This window comes from Borostomias antarcticus (genome assembly GCF_949987555.1).
Source record: "Borostomias antarcticus genome assembly, chromosome: 14".
In the NCBI taxonomy this organism is placed as follows: Eukaryota; Metazoa; Chordata; class Actinopteri; order Stomiiformes; family Stomiidae; genus Borostomias; species Borostomias antarcticus.
In genome coordinates, this window is record NC_140247.1 from 7,635,221 (window position 1) to 7,655,817 (window position 20,597).

A 20,597-nucleotide genomic window follows, 5' to 3' on the forward strand; every position below is an offset into this window, starting at 1 on the left:
TCTCCGCTTGTTTTTTTTTCCCCCCTCCGAGCGTGTGTGTTCCTCCACTTGTCTAGCCGTGTGTATCTGGCTCTCATCCTCCATCATCCCTCTCTACACAGGCGCGGTAGAGACGCTTTCTCTCACACTGACTCACACACCCTTCCTGCAGGAGCGCAGCGGCAGCCATGGATCTGAACGACTGATGGAGCAATGCTGTCGGCGGCGGACGGATTGATATGTGTATAATCGGATGTTGATCAGAAGAGAGGAAGAGGTGCTGTTAGCGCTGGCTAGAGTGCTCTGCTCTCCTCCCTCGTTCCCTCCCTCCCTCCCACTCTTCTTCCCGTCCTCCATGGCGGCTGCTGGAGCCTGCAGCCTGGACTCTTTTGTGTTCGCGGCTTGCGCGTAGCCCAGCCCTCCCTCCCTCCCTCCCGCCTTAACCACAGCTATTGTTTGGATCCGGGGGTCTCGCACGGTACCCCTCACCCCCGAACCTCCTTCTGACCACCACGGAGGGCCCCCCCTCTCTTCCCGCTTGGCTGCCTGCTTGCCTGCCTGCCTGGCTGTCTGGCTGGTTTAGGCCCAGCACTGGTCATGTCACATGTGAAGCTGCCCATGCTAAACCTGGATTAATGGCCGGCGCAGGCTGATGCTAGGCTACCGGATCACAACAGGAGCCTGCTGGACACCACCAGGCTTAGCTCTGCTGCGTCCGTCTGTGTGTGTGTGTGTGTGTGTGTGTACAGAGAGTATGTGTGTGTGTGTAGCAGGTAGGGATACTGAGCGCTAGAGGCAGGAGAGTAGGTGAGTGGCAGAGCGCGGTGCCATGTACCTGGCCTGAGCTTGTGGAGGTGTATCTGGGAGAGCCTGGATGTGGGGGTGGAGGTAGCTCTCAGGAGGTCCTGCCAGCCCCCCCCGGCCCCCCGACTGGGCAGAGTCAGCATGAAGAAGACCCGCAGCACCACCCTACGGCGGGCCTGGCCCAGCTCTGACTTCTCTGATCGGGCCTCGGAGCGGACGCGCTCCCGCAGCGAGAAGGACTACCGGCTCCACAAACACAAACACTACCCCCCTCAGTACCTCTGCCAGTCCCCGCCTGGCTACATCACTCCAGGTGGGTCACACTGCCCCAGTGGACCACAGATAACAGTTGGCTGGACGTGCGAATGTGTGTGTGTGTTTAAATGGACTAGACATACCCCGCTGGCTGGCTGGCTGGATGTGTGTGTGTGTGTGTGTGTGTATATATGTTTAGGTAGACTAGAGATACCATGCTAGCTGCGGTTGACTGGAGATACAGGTCTCTTGTGTGCATGCATGCATGTTTGGTTCTGTTTGCTAGTGAGGTGTGGGGGTATAGCCTAGTTGTTGCTTGGGGGATGACAGGGAAGGACCTGTTGGTGTGAGAACCAGTCTAGAATGTTCTTCAGTTACAGTTTTCTATCTGTCAGTGGGGATTGTCCTCTCTAGTACTACTGTACATACTGATACTGTATTGCATATCAAGCCTGCAGTATATTAGTTTTGTATCAAGTCTATATTAGTACTGTATTTGGCCTTTATTAGTACTGTATATCAGGCAAAATTAATACTATATCAGGCTTACATCAATACTGTATCAGGACAATATTATATCTGTACAGGGGTCGAACTTCTTAGCTCACCAGCCAAATGTACATTGAACAATTCTTCCCGCCAAAGCTTTTTTTTTTACCAGCCAAAAAATAAAATGTACAGAGTGCATCTCGGAAAATTTGAATATTGTGAAAAAGTCCACTATCTTCCGTCATTTAATTCAAACAGTGAAACTTTCATGTATTCTATCCATTACACAAAGTGAAATAGTTCAAGCCTTTTTTGTTTTTATATTCATGATTGTACAGTATGTTCAGTATGTTCATTTATACACTCAATTCTTGGTCGGGGCTCCTTTTGCACAAATTACTGCATCAACGTGGAGCGCGGCATGGAGGCAATCAGCCTTGAAATATTTCACTACATGTGTAATGAATCTATAATATATGAAAGTCTCCCTTTTTGAATTAAATTATGGAAAATAATGAACTTTCCACAATATTAGAATTTTCTGAGATGCACCTGTATATACAACCTTCTTGTGTCACATAGACATGCAGTACATTTAATCTGCATAATACAGTAACACATTATGGTGGTGAATAAAAGTGGTCAGAGCAGATTCCTAGTGCCACAGCTCCACAGTACAGTTGGGGTGGTAGTCCTGGTTCCAAGTAGATAACCCAAAGCTAAATAACAAACTACTGCGCGCTAGCTATTCCATAACTATGCCAGCTGGTCAAGTTGACTTTGCTAGCTACCTAACCTAGTCCTAATGATGTTGTACTGCTCGTTTCCTGTGCAACATATCAACTGACCAGCTGTCAGAACAAATTTCACAAAACTGGTTATGCTAGCCAGCAATCTCAGATAAATGTTATGCTTGTTTGGCTATCTGGCACAATATGGTACATTATCTAGCTAACGTTAGTCACGAGAAACAGTCCAAGTCAGCTAATGTAGCATAGATACAAGTTTGCTTGCTCTGAATATGTTGGCTCACCGACAACTGTCAACGCGACAGAAACGTTAGCTGATTAGTAGCCTAGTAACTGTACCTAGCAGGCTAGAGATGGTCCCCTAAATCATTTTACAGCTCGTTATCTTCATGTTGCACAGCAGCAAGCAGATCCACCGGGAGAGTGACTGCTCTTTTCATGTGACCTGTTTAAGTACCGTTCATTCACTTGTGCGCTCACTGTGCTCTGTGAGCCACAGAGGCTTATCTTACTTGCGCTCAATGCTGATATTTTATTGCAAAAATGTTGTCCATGCTATGAGCCACAATGCCTGATATTTCGTTAAGCGTTGAACCATCAATGCTTATACTTTGTTGCAAAAAACGTCACTCGCCAAAGTGTCGGGTGGCCTCCAAAACATACACTCCAAATTAAAAATATTTGGCGCTTGGCGGGTGTTTATTTCGAACCCTGGTTCTGTATTAGACCTCTATTAGCACTATATCAGGCCAAATTAGCACTCTATCATGTTTACGTTAATACTGTATATTAGTACTATGTCAGGCCTATATTAGTACCATATATCAGGCCTATAGGGATGCACCGGCATAGATCAGAACTAGACGGTTTTTCCCTTTAACGTGCGACCGGACGATTTATTTTGTATTTTGGCCGGTTTAAAAAAACTACTTAAAACACACTAGAAAGCCTGCTTTATATGGCTTAATTCACCACAAAATGTATCTTAATGTAAGGTTATTTTCCTAGATAGGGCTGTTTATTTGATGAGGGTATAACCTGTTGGATGTAGCTTGATCTGGGGTTAATAAACCAGGTCCAACGTCCTTCTGTTCTGAGCTTTTCTCCCTGGAATGACATTTCTTCTTGACATTCTGGAAGCGTTTTTTCTTGCAGCCCAAATATCCAAAGCTGCCACTGCTAATTGCTCCTTGAAAGAATCTCTGAGTAGCTCTAGTTTGGACATTTTTACAGTTTCAAATTAGGACATGCTACCTTCAGCAATGTGAACCCACATCTTACAAGGAATTTCAAAATAAACAATAATACTTTTTAGCAGCTCCAGCTCCCTCTATTTTTTTCATACATAATTGCGCAACTGATGGTTATTTATGCATGTTATTAACCTCAAAAAACTCCTTGGCTGCAAAAAGCGGCAATTGGGACCAGCCATACAAATTCATGATTAGTGCACCCTTACAGGCTTATATTAGCACTATATCAAGCTTACATTAATAGGTATCAGGTCAATATTAGTACTGTATCAAGCTTATATTAGTACCCTACCAGGCCAATATTAGTACTGTGCCATGCCAATATTAGTTATTTATCAGTCCTATATTAGTACTGTATATCAGGTATAGTATATTAGTACTGTACTGTATATCAGTCCTATATTAGTACTATATCAGTCCTATATTAGTACTGTACCATGCCAATATTAGTTATTTATATCAGGCCTATATTAGTACTGTATATCAGGTATAGTGTATTAGTACTGTATATCAGTCCTATATTAGTACTATATCAGGCCTATTAGTACTGTATATCAGTCCTATATTAGTACTATATCAGGCCTATATTAGTACTGTATATCAGTCCTATATTAGTACTATATCAGGCCTATTAGTACTGTATATCAGTCCTATATTAGTAGTATATCAGGCCTATATTAGTACTGTATATCAGTCCTATATTAGTACTATATCAGGCCTATATTAATACTGTATATCAGGTATAGTATATTAGTACTGTATCAAGCTTATATTAGTACTGTACCAGGCCAATATTAGTACTGTACCATGCCAATATTAGCTCTTAATATCAGTCATATATTAGTATTGTATGTCAGGTATAGTATTTTAGTACTGTACTGTATATCAGTCATATATTAGTACTATATATTAGTACTGTATATCAGTCCTATATTAGTACTATATCAGGCCTATATTAGTACTATATCAGGCCTATATTAGTACTGTATGTCAGGCCTATATTAGTACTGTATATCAGGTATAGTGTATTTGTACTGTATATCAGTCCTATATCAGTACTTATCAGGCCTATATTAGTACTGCATATCAGTCTTATAATAGTACTGCATCAGGCCTATATTAGTACTGTATATCAGTCCTATATTAGTACTGCATCAGGACTATATTACAGTAGGACCCCACTCATCCAAACTTCAGATATCCGAACCTCCCGGTCTACCGGACAGGCTTAAAAAGCTTTTTCTTTTTGAGCCTGCTATCTGGTTACTGGTGGGATTTTCATTACAGTACTGTAGGCCTACTTGCATTTAAATCTGTCATAATAAACACGTACTGTATCCTACTGTGAATAAAAACAGAACTGTATGTCACGTTTAATTTCTTTGTTACTTTAATGTCGAGCGCAAAACGCAAACGAGTCTGCTGCGCGAGAGCTGCATTCTGTGGTAGCCAGAAAGCGCGTTAGCAACCTGAAGCAGAGGAGTATCGAGTCATTTTTCGTTCCCAGTTAATGGACTTCAGGAACACAGACGTGTTGTAAGCATGTAGATTAGCCTACTAGGCCTACTGTATTTGTTAAATAATAGCCTACAGCCTAGGCCACGTTAGCCTACATCGGTTGTTTAGGCTGCAATAGACATTTCATTTATTTATTATAATTTGCTCTAATTGTTCTAATGTTGGGTTGTTTTTAGGCTATACCATTTTGTTCTGCGAATACAGTAGCCTATCGATCAAGCGTAGGCCTCATTTGAGAATAAAGTACTGTATTTGATCAAAGCATGCACTCAAGTGGAAATTCGTTTATTTTATTCTAGGCTACTGTAGGCCTTTTATAGGCTAGGCTGTATGAGTTTAGTTGGCTATTTGATTGCAATTTTGATGCATTTTCACAAGTAAGGTATTAAGGGTATTTATCGGTCTATTATGAGTCTATATGAAACAAGTATACCACTTATTGAATTTGGTGCATTTTAACATGTTTCAGTCATCCGAACATTTCAGAGATACGAACGACCTTCGGTCCCGTTATTCGGTTCGGATAAGTGGGGTCCTACTGTAGTACTGTATATCAGTCCTATATTAGTACTGCATCAGGACTATATCAGTACTGTATATCAGTCCTATATTAGTACTGCATCAGGTCTATATTAGTACTGTATATCAGTCCTATATTAGTACTGCATCAGGCCTATATTAGTACTGTATATCAGTCCTATATTAGTACTGCATCAGGCCTATATTAGCACTGTATATCAGTCCTATATTAGTACTGCATCAGGCCTATATTAGCACTGTATGTCAGGTATACCTGGGCCAGGTCTACATACACTGACCTGATAAAGATGCAGGACATGATGGAATACTGACTGGACTGCAAATGGCCTCTGTAGAATAGATGATCTATTATGCCTGCATGTTATTGATCAGCTTGGTGATGCCTGTGCAGGGAGACCAAGCTCTGGAGCAGTGCTCAGTATTCATCTGCAGCTGATGACAGGGAACATCGCTCCAACAGGATGAACCGCAAATCCCAGAATGCCTCTGTGGACTCAGCACCAGGATGTTGTGTTATTATGCCCGAAGTGTGCCAAGCGACAGGGTGATTTAACGCAGGTCTTAAACGTGTCCAGTGGTGACAAACTCCTGGAGCTAACCTGACTTGGAGGTCATACTGTCTGCGAAGGCAGGGAGAGAGAGAGAGGGAGGGAGATGGGGAGAGAGAAACGGGCGGAGAGAGAGGGAGGCTGTAGTAAGATCGAGGCAGTGTGGTGTTTGTGCGTGCGTGCGTGTGTGTGTCTGTGAGAGGGAATGTGTGTTCTCTGGCTGAGGGAGCCCATAGAGAGGACCTGAATGGAAACTGAATGGAGGCGGAGCCAGGACCAACAAGCCAGCATACATTCAAGGCCCCATCACATCACCTAGCAACCCAGCGGGTCAGAGGCTAGCTGACATGACCATTGTTGGAGAAGAGTGTGAATGAGGAGAGAGACCACAGAGAGAGAGAGAGTGAGACACATCTCTATAATTCCACAAACTCTGTCTCTCTCTTTGTCTCTCGAGAACTGGCCAATGTATGAAGTTGACATTCAGAATCATTGTTTATTTGCCAGGTAGTTTTTACACATACTAGGAATTTATTTTGGTCAATTTGGACAACAAATGAGGTCTTGGGCCTGATGGATCGCAGAGGACAGTGGTTCAAAGTGATTGTGACCGGGTTGGGGGGGGTCGGCCACAATCTTTCTAGCCCACTTCAGGGCTCTGGAGCCCGACAGGTGTATCTCAGGACCCTAGTACGTGCAGTGTCTCCTGTGTTTGGATCAGTGGTTTTCACGGCCGCTGTGCCGCTAAAAGTAGTTCCATATGGCAGGATAGTACGCTTCCAAACGACTATACTGTATGTGGTGAAAACTAACTGACTGACCAAGTAATAAGTCAATGAAAACGAATAGCCCTAAATTAACGTGATTTTGACTGCTTCATGGGTCCTGAGTTCATTAGTTTCGGTTCTTGGCATGAAATAAAAATACATTAGGTGCATTCATTTTGGTTTGTGGTGTACGCCAGAGTCCGTCAATTTATGTGCTCCTGGTATTGTAATGCTTTCTTTTACTTTATTAATTCATCTCCGAGGGGGAATGGTTGTGTTGCATTTTTTATATTTTTAATGAAGGGAGTTGTTCAAGGTAACCTATTGTATTTGTAAATTCACTTTATTTGGTGCATAAGGAAAATGTATCGGCTTTATACGAAATTTGTAATGACTTGCACGGGCACACACAGAATGGGCCACCCATGGGCCCTGCCGGGAATGTATAGCAACGTGCAGAACAACCACAACGGGCACTGTACTAGTACAGAGAAACACAGACAGACAGAGAAACACAGACAGACACATTGAATGCTACTATCCTCTACTCTCAGTCAGGAGACCCATCAGCTACACAGCGCTGAGGTGGCAGAGGGGTCTTGCAGCCACTCTGAGGATGAGGTAGACCAGCGGTCTGATGCTGGCGGGAAACCCCCAGTTACAGCTTTAGGGGGTCTCACTACTGGTTCTATTGTTGAAAGATAAAGAGGGCCGCTTTAGCAGGCAGAGCTAGCAGCCGCTAAGCTGGATCCTGTGCTCCGTCTTTCTAGCAGAGGAAAGGCTTGATTATTCCTCGTCAGGACTGCTGCACCAAGCTGCCTCTCCTCTGTCTTGATTGGCCCGTCCTCTGTCCTGATAGACCTACTGTCCTCTGTCCTGATAGGCCCATCCTCCTGTCTCTCATCTGTCTTGATAGGCAAACCCTCTTATCCTTTGTCTTGATAGGTCTAACCTCATCTGTCCCGGACTCCCCTGTGGTAGTGGTAGGGCCTATTATTAGCCACATGAAGTCTGTAATTGACATCCTCCAATGAAAGCTTGAGAGAGAGAACCCTACATAGCAGCAGTGCATGCCGGAGCCTGAGTTACTGTAGCCTATCTAACCTGGCCATCAGTCAACATCCAGCTGTAGACAAGCGGGGACTGGGTTGGAGGCTGTCCCGTAGCCATTAGCGAAATTGTGTATGTCTGTGTACTGTATGTTGAGCTGCAGAAAAAGTTGTTCTGCACAGCAAGCCTCTGAATCAGGTCTGTGTCATTCTGAACTGCTCAGGCTTTGTACGGCAGATGTGAAGATAGATGTGGAGTATCAGGAGATGGATTTGGAGTATCGGGAGGTAGGTTTATAAATGTTTGCATTTTACAAACCCTTTATTGGAGAAATATTTAACATTTCACTATTAAACAGGAACAGTATGTAAGTACAGGGAAAAGCCTTTACATTTTAGAATGTAACCAAATAAAAGCAAATATTTTGAGTAACTTTAGAACTAGCCTGCATGAGCCTGATGCCATGCTGTCAAGTATCCACGGCAATGGACGCAAAGACCGGGTCAAAGTTGAATCATTATCATGTCTCAGAAACAGGGAGGAAGACCATTGCAATGGCACTGGTCAGAAAATTGTTTTGAGTATAAAATGTCATTGCAATTGACAGTTTTGGCATTCTATCTGTCAGCCAACACATCAGATATACCAATCTTATCTCTCTATCCATTTCTGCCTGCTCCCTCTCTGCCTGTCTGTCTCTCTCCCTTCACCATTCCCCTGTTCGCCCCTCTATACTGGATGTAGCTTTTCCAGGGGTTTAACAGAATCCAAGCCTCCTTTTAGACTGGTTAGATCGGACCTCAGTCTGTAGATGGATTGACTGGTTCATGCGTAGCAGTAGAAGTGACTGACTGGTTTGTGTGTAGCCGTAGAAGGGACTGACTGGTTTGTGTGTAGCATTAGAAGTGACTGACTGGTTCATGTGTATAGCAGCAGCAGTGACTGACTAGTTTATATGTGTGTGTAGCAGTAGAAGTGACTGACTGGTTAGCAGCCGCAGTGACTGACTGGTTCATGTGTAGCAGTAGAAGTGACTGCCTGGTTTGTGTGTAGCAGTAGAAGGGACTGACTGGTTCATGTGTGTAGCAGCAGCAGTAGTGACAGACTGATTCATGTGTGTAGTAGAAATGACTGAATCATGTGTGTATGTAGCAGTAGAAGTGACTGACTGGTTCATGTGTACGTACAGTAGAAGTGACTGACTGGTTCATACAGTAGAAGTGACTGACTGGTTCATGTGTGTAGCAGCAGCAGTGACTGACTGGTTCATGTGTGTACAGTAGAAGTGACTAGCTGGTTCATGTGTGTACAGTAGAAGTGACTGACTGGTTCATGTGTGTAGCAGCAGCAGTGACTGACTGGTTCATGTGTGTGTAGAAGTGACTGACTGGTTCATGTGTGTACATTAGAAGTGACTGACTGGTTTATGTGTATAGCAGCAGCAGTGATTGACTGGTTCATATGTGTACAGTTGAAGTGACTGACTGGTTCATGTGTGTAGCAACAGCAGTGACTGATTGGTTTGTGTGTGTACAGTAGAAGTGACTGACTGGTTCATGTGTGTAGCCGTAGATGTTACTGACTGGTTCATGTGTGTAGCAGCAGCAGTTACTGACTGGTTCATGTGTGTACAGTAGAAGTGACTGACTGGTTCATGTGTGTAGCAGCAGCAGTGACTGACTGGTTCATGTGTGTAGCAGCAGCAGTGACTGACTGGTTCATATGTGTACAGGTGAAGGGACTGACTGGTTCATGTGTGTACAGTAGAAGTGACTGACTGGTTCATGTGTGTAGCAGCAGCAGTGACTGACTGGCTCATGTGTGTGTAGAAGTGACTGACTGGTTCATGTGTGTAGCAGCACAGTGACTGACTGGTTCATGTGTGTAGAAGTGACTGACTGGTTCATGTGTGTACAGTAGAAGTGACTGACTGGTTCATGTGTGTACAGTAGAAGTGACTGACTGGTTCATGTGTGTAGCAGCAGCAGTGACTGACTGGTTCATGTGTGTGTAGAAGTGACTGACTGGTTCATGTGTGTACATTAGAAGTGACTGACTGGTTCATGTGTGTAGCAGCAGCAGTGACTGACTGGTTCATGTAACAGTAGAAGTGACTGACTGGCTCATATGTGTAGCAGTAGAGGTGACTGACTGGTTCATATGTGTAGCAGTAGAGGTGACTGACTGGTTCATGTGTGTAGCAGCAGCAGTGACTGACTGGCTCATGTGTGTACAGTAGAAGTGACTGACTGGTTCATGTGTGTAGCAGCACAGTGACTGACTGGTTCATGTGTGTAGAAGTGACTGACTGGTTCATGTGTGTACAGTAGAAGTGACTGACTGGTTCATGTGTGTACAGTAGAAGTGACTGACTGGTTCATGTGTGTAGCAGCAGCAGTGACTGACTGGTTCATGTGTGTGTAGAAGTGACTGACTGGTTCATGTGTGTACATTAGAAGTGACTGACTGGTTCATGTGTATAGCAGCAGCAGTGACTGACTGGTTCATATGTGTACAGGTGAAGTGACTGACTGGTTCATGTGTGTACAGTAGAAGTGACTGACTGGTTCATGTGTGTACAGTAGAAGTGACTGACTGGTTCATGTGTGTAGCAGCAGCAGTGACTGACTGGCTCATGTGTGTGTAGAAGTGACTGACTGGTTCATGTGTGTACAGTAGAAGTGACTGACTGGTTCATGTGTGTACATTAGAAGTGACTGACTGGTTCATGTGTATAGCAGCAGCAGTGACTGACTGGTTCATATGTGTACAGGTGAAGTGACTGATTGGTTTGTGTGTGTACAGTAGAAGTGACTGACTGGTTCATGTGTGTAGCCGTAGATGTTACTGACTGGTTCATGTGTGTAGCAGCAGCAGTTACTGACTGGTTCATGTGTGTACAGTAGAAGTGACTGACTGGTTCATGTGTGTAGCAGCAGCAGTGACTGACTGGTTCATGTGTGTAGCAGCAGCAGTGACTGACTGGTTCATATTTGTACAGGTGAAGTGACTGACTGGTTCATGTGTGTACAGTATAAGTGACTGACTGGTTCATGTGTGTACAGTAGAAGTGACTGACTCGTTCATGTGTGTAGCAGCAGCAGTGACTGACTGGTTCATGTGTGTACAGTAGAAGTGACTGACTGGTTCATGTGTGTAGCAGCAGCAGTGACTGGTTCATGTGTGTACAGGTGAAGTGACTGACTGGTTCATGTGTGTACAGTAGAAGTGACTGACTGGTTCATGTGTGTAGATGTTACTGACTGGTTCATGTGTGTAGCAGCAGCAGTGACTGACTGGTTCATGTGTGTACAGTAGAAGTGACTGACTGGTTCATGTGTGTAGCCGTAGATGTTACTGACTGGTTCATGTGTGTAGCAGCAGCAGTGACTGACTGGTTCATGTGTGTAGCTGCAGCAGTGACAGACTGGTTCACATGTGTACAGGTGAAGTAACTGACTGGTTCATGTGTGTACAGTAGAAGTGACTGACTGGTTCATGTGTGTAGCTGTAGATGTTACTGACTGGTTCATGTGTGTAGCAGCAGCAGTGACTGACTGGTTCATGTGTGTACAGTAGAAGTGACTGACTGGTTCATGTGTGTTGCAGCAGTAATGGCTGACTAGTTCATGTCCTGACATGATATTCCTGGTAGAGAGGAAGTATTTTAACTGTCTTGAGCCTGAGGGAGACTGATGTGGCAGATCCCCCTCTCTCTTTCTGTCTCTTTCTCTATATATCTCTCTCTGCCTGTCTCTCTTTCACTGTCTGTTTCTCTCTACTCCTCTCTCTCTCTCTTTCTCTCTCTCTCTACTCCTCTCTCTTTCTACCCTGTCTCTTTCTCTCTACTCATGTCTCTCTCTACCTGTGTCTCTCTAGTAAATACTCAGAGGATGGTGTATATGTGGACAGGTTTATCCACTGACCTCATTCTGCTTCATACTGATGCATGATGGTCTGGTTTAGGTTACAGGCATACTTCTACCAATACAATCAACTCATCCCTGTCTCTTTTCTGCTCCTCTCTTCACTCTTCACTCTTCTCTACTCTTCTCCTCTCCTCTTTTCTTTTCATCTCTTCTCTTGTATTCTCCTTTCCTCCCTTTTCTCTTCTCTTCTTCAATTCAATTCCATTGAAAGGGATTTCCTGGTATAGGAAGCATGTTTACATCACCAAAGCAAGTGAAACAAGCGCAAATTTGCAATATCTGCGACCACTTACGAGCTACTGTATAGAATAGGCTTTTTCAATCTGGCTGAATCTCCTCTCTTGTCTAATTAGTGGATTAGTTAGAGCTATGATGCCACAATGCGTTTGTGGACAACAGCAGCATTTCACCTTTGTGGACATTTTTGCGGACCGACCAACAGAGCAGCCTATAGAGCTGCTGGTCGCAGCTAAAAAAAAGTTACTATATCGTACAGTGTTCAACATTGTGCAAATAGTTGAAGTACAGAGGGCAAAGGTAAAGATAAGGTGATAACAAAAAGTTAACAAACAAGATGAAACTAGGGGTGCACCGATAGATTGGAAGGTGACCGGAGTTGGTCAATCTTCAGCTGACCAGCTGATCCGTCTCATATCCGATTCAGTTATTGAAAATGTAAATCTGTTTATTTAGACTATATAAACTTTCCTTTTCTAACTTGCAATAAGATAACACACACGCTCGCACACAAGGAGGCTGAATGGAGAGAATAATACACTCAAAAGTGTGGTTGCCTTTTAAGACTGTGTTGTTTGATGTGGTTTAGAGGGTAACGTTAAGTAACCTGCCTGATTGACCTATGGAACATTACCTCGCAAATGCATGCCGCAATTATCCGTTGAGGAAAGGTTTTCACTTTCATTATTGTGTATTTTGCGATTTTTAAAAATAAATATTTTTTATTGGGGGAGACAAATGCACATGTTCTAAATATTGAGGGGGACGTATCCCCTGGGTGCTGCAATCATCAAGTCAACAGTGACACAAGAAAAGTGCAGTTGGTAAACATTACCCTTAGAGCAGGGGTACTCAAATACAAATCCTAAAGGTCCACTTTTTCCCCAATAATCCAAAGGTCCGTCTTTTAAGAAAACAATAACAATACAAATCACCATTTCCACATCAACCCTCCCCAACCGGTTCACACATAACACCCGCTCCACAAAGGTGAATCAAACCATTTCAAGTCCTGTCTCCTATCCTCTCTTGTCTCCTTCCTCTTCTCCTGTCTCCTCTCCCCCCATCTCCTCTCCTCATCTCCTTATCTTCTCACCTCCTGTCTTATCTCCTCTCCTCCTGTCTCCTCTACTCACCACCTGTCTTATTTCCTCACCTTCTGTCTCCTCTCCTCCTGTCTCCTCACCTTGTCTCCTCTCCTCCTGTCTCATCACCTTCTGTCTCCTCACCTTCTGTCTCCTCTCCTCCTGTCTCATCACCTTCTGTCTCATCACCTTCTGTCTCCTCTCCTCACCACCTGTCTTATCTCCTCACCTTCTCTCTTATCTCCTCACCTCCTGTGTATCCTCTCCTCGTGTCCGATTTCATCACTTATTTTTCTGGTTATTTTTTTCTTAGCTCTGAATTCTAGTGGCATTTCAAATTGCCACTTAACAAGAGCTACCGTTTCTTGGCATATTAAGCACATCGGTTTGGTGCTCGTTGGAGGGAGGATTAAGGAATATTTTTCAATCCATTCATCTGAATTGCCTATTGTCACTGTCAACTTTTCTTTTAAATACCTTGACCTTTAAATAACATGACCTTTTAGCTACACTAGAAATAACTGAGGCTAAAACTAATGCCAGGCCACCTACTAGCTAGCTACTAGTTACTGCGCTGTCATCTCACATGACCCCAGTCTTGCTAAATCGAATTAACAATTTCCCAACTGCCCAGTGTGATCAAAGGTAGCCCACATGGGCTGAAAACCTCCATATCTGGCAACACTGCCAACGCCAACCCCTCGAAGCAGAGGACATTCAAAGTGCTGCTTTCAGCGGAGAAAGCAGAGAATTTTGACTCATAGAATCGCGGCAATGTCTCAGAATAATACTATGATAAGTATCATTTTCTCAGAGTCCGGAGACAGTTGTAGTTGGGTCCGGATCCGGACCGGAGTCCGGACTTTGAGGATGGATGCCTTAGAGAGTTCCTTTTCTCTCCTTTCTCTGATGCATCCCCAGCAGTGTAGCAGCAGTGCATGCTGGGATGTGTGAACTCGTTAACCCTCTGCCTCACGGTGCTGCGGCTGATGGCAAAATGCTCCTTTCCCTTCCGTCTCCCAGGCTCCTCCCCTTCTCTGTCTGGTTTGCCCTGAGATACCCACCCACTCACAGCCCCATGCTCTCCTCTGTACAACACACATGCGCGCACAAACACACACACACACACACACACTCATGTCTGCTCTAGCTTTACCACTCAATGCTCACTCACACATGCTCCCCACTCACAGGCTCTCCACCAATCAGCCTCTGGGTGCCCTGGCCTGGTTTCCTCAGGCCCCTCCCCCTGCTCTCTCAGGCGCTTGGCCTGCAGCAGCTCAGGCTATTTCTGTTCTCTTACACACTGTGGCATGCTCCCTTAATGATGCAGGAAAATCCTCAGCAGCTGGCCAGTATGTGTGTGTTTGTGTGTGTGTTTGTGTGTGTGTGTATGTGTGTGTGTGTGTGTGTGTACATCACACATGAGGAACAGAGAGTGCTACTGCAGCTTAGTAACATTAAAGCCAAATTGTTGGTCTGTGGATCATCTTCACTGTAAACTTGAGAGGTTGATTGTTGTCCCAGCACTTCATCCCAGCATTGCTACCTCCATCTCTGTCCCTGTCGCTCTCTGTCTCTGTCCCCCTCCCTGTCCCTGTCTCTCTGGCCCTGTCTCTGTCCCCCTCCCTGTCCCTGTCTCTCTGGCCCTGTCTCTGTCCCCCTCCCTGTCCCTGTCTCTCTCTGGCCCTGTCTCTGTCCCCCTCCCTGTCCCTGTCTCTCTCTGGCCCTGTCTCTGTCCCCCTCCCTGTCCCTGTCTCTCTCTGGCCCTGTCTCTGTCCCCCTCCCTGTCCCTGTCTCTCTCTGGCCCTGTCTCTGTCCCCCTCCCTGTCCCTGTCTCTCTCTGGCCCTGTCTCTGTCCCCCTCCCTGTCCCTGTCTCTCTCTGGCCCTGTCTCTGTCCCCCTCCCTGTCCCTGTCTCTCTCTGGCCCTGTCTCTGTCCCCCTCCCTGTCCCTGTCTCTCTCTGGCCCTGTCTCTGTCCCCCTCCCTGTCCCTGTCTCTCTCTGGCCCTGTCTCTGTCCGGGGCTCCAGCCACTCAGAGCAGAGGCCTCGTAGAGCAGCAGTGTTAGCAGCCTTAATCAGAAGGATTGATAATCCAAACTTCAGAGAGCAGGAATTTGATGTAAATCTTAAAAGCCTGGTTTATCAGCCCCTGCCCAGGCCCCCCTCTAACGCTCGTGATCAGGCTGCCTCTGTCTCTGACCGTGGGACAGAGCTCGGAGGTATGGAAGAGAAGGAGGAGACAGAGAGGAGAGCTGCTAGGCAATACCGAGGGGCTATGACGTTATCTGATAAGATAGAACGGTTTAAAGATATTTTGAGGACATTTCTGCTAAATTTGCATAGTGGAAAGGTGGGAGAGAGAGGGGAGGAAATGCAGCAAAGAGGCCGAGCAGGATGGGAACCTGCGCTGCTGCGGTTTGGACCAGCCTTTACCGCATAACTTTCGCTACGTTTACGCCCACACTACTCTGGCATTTTCGAACCCTTGAAGAGACTTTTGAAAACTTTGCTGACCCAGTTTTAGTTTGAGAACTCCAGATTGCGTTTCAGTCTGAGACTTTTGAAAACAAAGACGCCTTGGCTACCAGTGATTGCTTCAAAACAACCCCTAACTATTCACAGACTACATAAACATAAAGGGGAAACATTATTTGAATGTGTGTGTTGTGACTTTCATGGACGTTGTCACGGTGTGAAATGGCACATGGACGTTGGCATATTTGCCAACTTGAAATTGAGTGGTGACCTAAAAATGATCTGTTTGAGTGAGAGTGCATGTGTAGGAAAGATGGAGGTAGATCTTAGGCTATCAAGACCTTATATTTTAGGAAGGATAGTTCCACCTTGCTGTCAGTCCAAGAAAAAGAAATATCTGGTCTTACATTTCGCCATTTCTGTTCTTCCTCCATATATGTATGTTCTGCAACTAAGCAACCAGCCGCAGAATAGACAATCTACTTCCTGCTTACACCGGCATGCGCACGGCCAGTGTGCGTGATTGGTCATATGCGTTTTCAGGCGTGTTAGTAGTATAAACAGAGATTATTTATTTCTGAAACGGTGCGAAAACGCTCATGTAGACGGAGATCGTTTTCATTTGAAAATACTATTTTAAAATGAAAACATATTAGTGTTTAAACATAGCCTCAGAGCTGTGTCTGCAGAGTTGTAGAGCTCGTCTGTGACAGCAGCCACCCTCTTACCCCATCTAGTGTCAGAGCATGTAGTCACACACACACATGCACGCGTGCACACACACACACACGGAAGGCTTTTTTTTTGGTACCCATGGGGGTGGGGCCACTATTCACCCACTTTATAAAATTCCAGTGGCTGGTGAACCCAAAGAATCCATGTGGTTACTAACTTTCTGTCACTAACTTCGTTGGGGGGGGGGGGGGAGTCCTGTGATGGGGTAAGACGGTGCTGTCATTTGCTCCCTGTATTTATTTATTTTTTTAAATCTTAATAATTTATGGTAATAACAATGGTAATTCATTTTCTACTCACCCAAACAAAGCTGCTGAATTCATCAATGTTGTAGTTTAAATTTTATAGGCATAGTGTTAATCATCAGCCTTTCTAATGAGTCTCATAAGCTGTTACCAGTGTTTTAATAAACTATTCTAAAAGATCTGTTATGTTTTTGGTTTTCAGAAACAATGTTTGGAGTGCTCTCTCTACCGTTTAAAATGCAGATACAGATAGCGCCGGATGACGTCACGGTGTGACCATGCCACGCCATGCGTTTAGATTAGTGTGCTGCATATCAACCCATCTGAATGCATAGTTGCTGCCTACATTAAAGCTTATTGGCCGATCTGAGAGTCAGACAACAAAGCAGCTCGTAGAGACATACTCTGATGTTATGCTTGTCTTTTTGAGCTAAGAAGTTTGTCCAGTTTCTTATGGCCATTCATCATTCATTATGAATGGGAAGTCAGGCTCATCTACTGGGATAGAACAAGCATGTATTATGGTGGAATAGAAGCTGCTTGGTTGGAATTGCCCCAGAATGCTTTGCGCCTACTAATTTTTTGTCAGTGGCTTTGCTCTTACCAGGTGTCTGGAGGGGCGGAGTCTGGAATGTTGACTCTTGTTGACCTGAAAGTTGTACAAACGGTGCCCCACCTGTGGGCGCATCTGTCTGATGGTATTGTAGATTTGTGTGTCTGTGTGTGTGTCTGTGTGTGCATGCGTGCGTGTGTGCATGCATGCGCGTATGTGTGTGTGTAGTAGTCGTAGCAGTATTAGGGTGTGTGTGTAGTAATAGTAGTAGTAGTAATAGTAGTAGTAGTAGTAGTAGTAGTAGTAGTAGTAGTAGTAGATAATCATCTCTGGACCACAGAGTTCAGTGTCTCTGACTCTGTTGAGGCCAGTGGTGCTGGGGGTGGGGGGGGGTTCTGCTCTTCCCAGCTACAGGCTTTGGCCATTCACCCAACCTGGTGCCACTAGTTTAATCAATTAGTTCAATTCAATGCCCCCCCCCCCACCCTTCATCTCTCTCACCCACTTGTTAAATTAGCAGGTTTACCCCCTGCTATGTTCTACAGCCTTCTCTACTTTGGTCAGTCTGATGAGGCGGCCATCTCACTCTCATTGTCTTTCCTCTTTGACATGCAAATAGCCTGCAGCCAAAACAGGTCGGTCTAGTGCCCTAATGGTCAGTAGCTGAGCTCAGGTCTGTCCCATCTGTCTGTAGAGGGGCTTCTCTGTCTGTAGAGGGGTTACTCTATCTGTAGAGGGGCTTCTCTGTCTGTAGAGGGGTTACTCTATCTGTAGAGGGGCTTCTCTGTCTGTAGAGGGGCTTCTCTGTCTGTAGAGGGGTTACTCTATCTGTAGAGGGGCTGCTCTGTCTGTAGAGGAACTGCTCTGTCTGTAGAGGGGTTTCTGTCTGTAGAGGAACTGCTCTGTCTGTAGAGGAACTGCTCTGTCTGTAGAGGAACTGCTCTGTCTGTAGAGGAACTGCTCTGTCTGTAGAGGAGCTGCTCTGTCTGTAGAGGAACTGCTCTGTCTGTAGAGGGGCTTCTCTGTCTGTAGAGGAACTGCTCTGTCTGTAGAGAAGCTGCTCTGTCTGTAGAGGAACTGCTCTGTCTGTAGAGGTACTGCTCTGTCTGTAGAGGGGCTGCTCTGTCTGTAGAGGGGCTGCTCTGTCTGTAGAGGGGCTGCTCTGTCTGTAGAGGAACTGCTCTGTCTGTAGAGGAGCTGCTCTGTCTGTAGAGGAACTGCTCTGTCTGTAGAGGGGCTGCTCTGTCTGTAGAGGGGCTGCTCTGTCTGTAGAGGGGCTGCTCTGTCTGTAGAGGAACTGCTCTGTCTGTAGAGGGGCTACTCTGTCTGTAGAGGGGCTGCTCTGTCTGTAGAGGGGCTGCTCTGTCGGTCTGTTGAGGAGCAGTTCTAAGTGGGTCATCCGAACCAGAACAGCCAGGATCTGACCAGCTGGATGCTATGACACACACACACACACACACACACACACACACACACACACACACACACACACTGGGGCTACTACACCTACTGCTGGAGAGGACAGGCATTCGTGTAGGTAGAGAGAGAGAGCATTGAAGAGGGGGGAGGGAGAAAAGGCTTGCAGAACAGGCGTTAGGTGCAACTGGGGATGCGTTGCCATAACAACACTTTCGGCAGGCCGCCCACAAGCTTGTATGTCAGTGGGCATTACAGAGAGAGAGAGAGAGAGAGAGAGAGAGAGGGGAGGGGGAGAGAGAATGGGAGGGAGAGGGAAAAAACGAGAGCATAGTGAAGCAGGACGTGATTGGTCACACCCCCTTGTCTTTGTGTGGAGTGGAGCATGCTGGGAAGGCCCTTGAGTGAATGCTCATTTGTGTGTGAGAGAGAGAGAGCGAGAGAGTGTGTGAGAGGGAGGGAGGGAGGGCTATGGGCTGCAGCTAAAAGAGCTGCCTCGGGATCTGCCTGGATTAAGACTAGGAGTCGACAGAATCAGCTAAGGTACTGCCAATCTTCTTCCTCTATCTCTCCGTCGCTCCCTCTTTCCCCCTCTCTCTTTCTCCCTTCTCGGAGGATGAGTATAGCTGGGGTAGCTGGAGCTGCGTAGCTTTGCAGAGGGAATGACAAAAGAAGGGGGTGGGGTTAAGCTGGAGGTGCATGGACAAAGGACGGTGGCAGCAGGATTGTTTACTACCACTGCAGTAGCAGGCAGGCAGGCAGGAACACATCTCTCCGCTCTCTGCCTGTCTGTCTGTCTCTTTGCCTGTCTGTCTCTCTCTCTCTCTCTGCGTCTCTCCCTCTCTCTCTGCCTGTCTCTTTCTCTCTGCCTGTCTTTCTCAACCTGTCTTTCTCTCTGCCTGTCTTTCTCAACCTGTCTTTCTCTCTGCCTGTCTGTCTGTCTCTGCCTGTCTGGACGGAGAGCAACCACAGCTAGCAGGCTCAAATAACCGCCTCAGCTAACAGCCTCATAGCAGCCTCAGCTAACAGCCTCATAGCAGCCTCAGCTAACAGCCTCATAGCAGCCTCAGCTAACAGCCTCATAGCAGCCTCAGCTAACAGCCTCATAGCAGCCTCAGCTAACAGCCTCATAGCAGCCTCAGCTAACAGCCTCATAGCAGCCTCAGCTAACAACCTCTCATAGCAGCCTCAGCTAACAACCTCATAGTAGCCTCAGCTAACAGCCTCTCATAGTAGCCTAAGCTAACAGCCCCATTTCAGCCTCAGCTAACAGCCTCTCATAGAAGCCTCAGCTAACAGCCTTATAGCAGCCTCTGCTGACAGCCTTATAGCAGTCTCAGCTAACAACCTCATAGTAGCCTCAGCTAACAGCCTCATAGCAGCCTCAGCTAACAGCCTCATAGCAGCCTCAGCTAACAGCCTCATAACAGCCTCAGCTAACAGCCTCATAGCAGCCTCAGCTGACAGCCTTATAACAGCCTCAGCTAACAGCCTCATAGCAGCCTCAGCTAACAGCCTTATAACAGCCTCAGCTAACAGCCTCATACCAGCCTCAGCTAACAGCCTCATAGCAGCTGCACTACAAAATGGCTGTGCTGTGTAGTGTGCCATCCTACTCTGTCAGACCCTCACGTCCTGCTGACTGTTTCTGCTGAGGCTGCTCTCCCAATAGTAACTGAATCAACAGCAAAGACGAGGGGTCAGGACTCTACACCACCTTCCACCATGCTCTTCTCTCCCCCTTTGTAATTCTCTGGAACTGCCATCACACTTTCTCTCTAGAACTAGCATCTCTAAGCTTTTTCTCTCTCTCTAGAACTGCCATCTCTAAGCTTTTCTCTCTATCTGGAACTGCCATCCATCTCTTTCTCTCTCTCTCTCTCTCTCTGTCTCTCTCTCTCTCTCTCTCTCTCTCTGTCTCTCTCTCTCTCTCTCTCTCTCTCTCTCTCTCTCTCTAGATCTGCCAT

At 45.9% G+C, this 20,597-nt stretch overlaps 1 protein-coding gene across 2 annotated transcripts in view; it reads left to right on the top strand.

Annotated features, from left to right (window-relative positions):
* LOC311317759 (storkhead-box protein 2-like) overlaps positions 1-20,597 on the top strand; it is a gene marked incomplete at both ends in the record, with an annotated part of 73,422 nt that overhangs the window by 40,309 nt on the left and 12,516 nt on the right. The window contains one exon of one of the 2 annotated variants that reach the window (XM_084448862.1): positions 8,192-8,239. The exons of the other annotated variant lie outside the window; for it this stretch is intronic. Of the gene's footprint in view, positions 1-8,191; positions 8,240-20,597 lie in introns of those variants that run through there. 2 annotated transcript variants of the gene reach the window in all.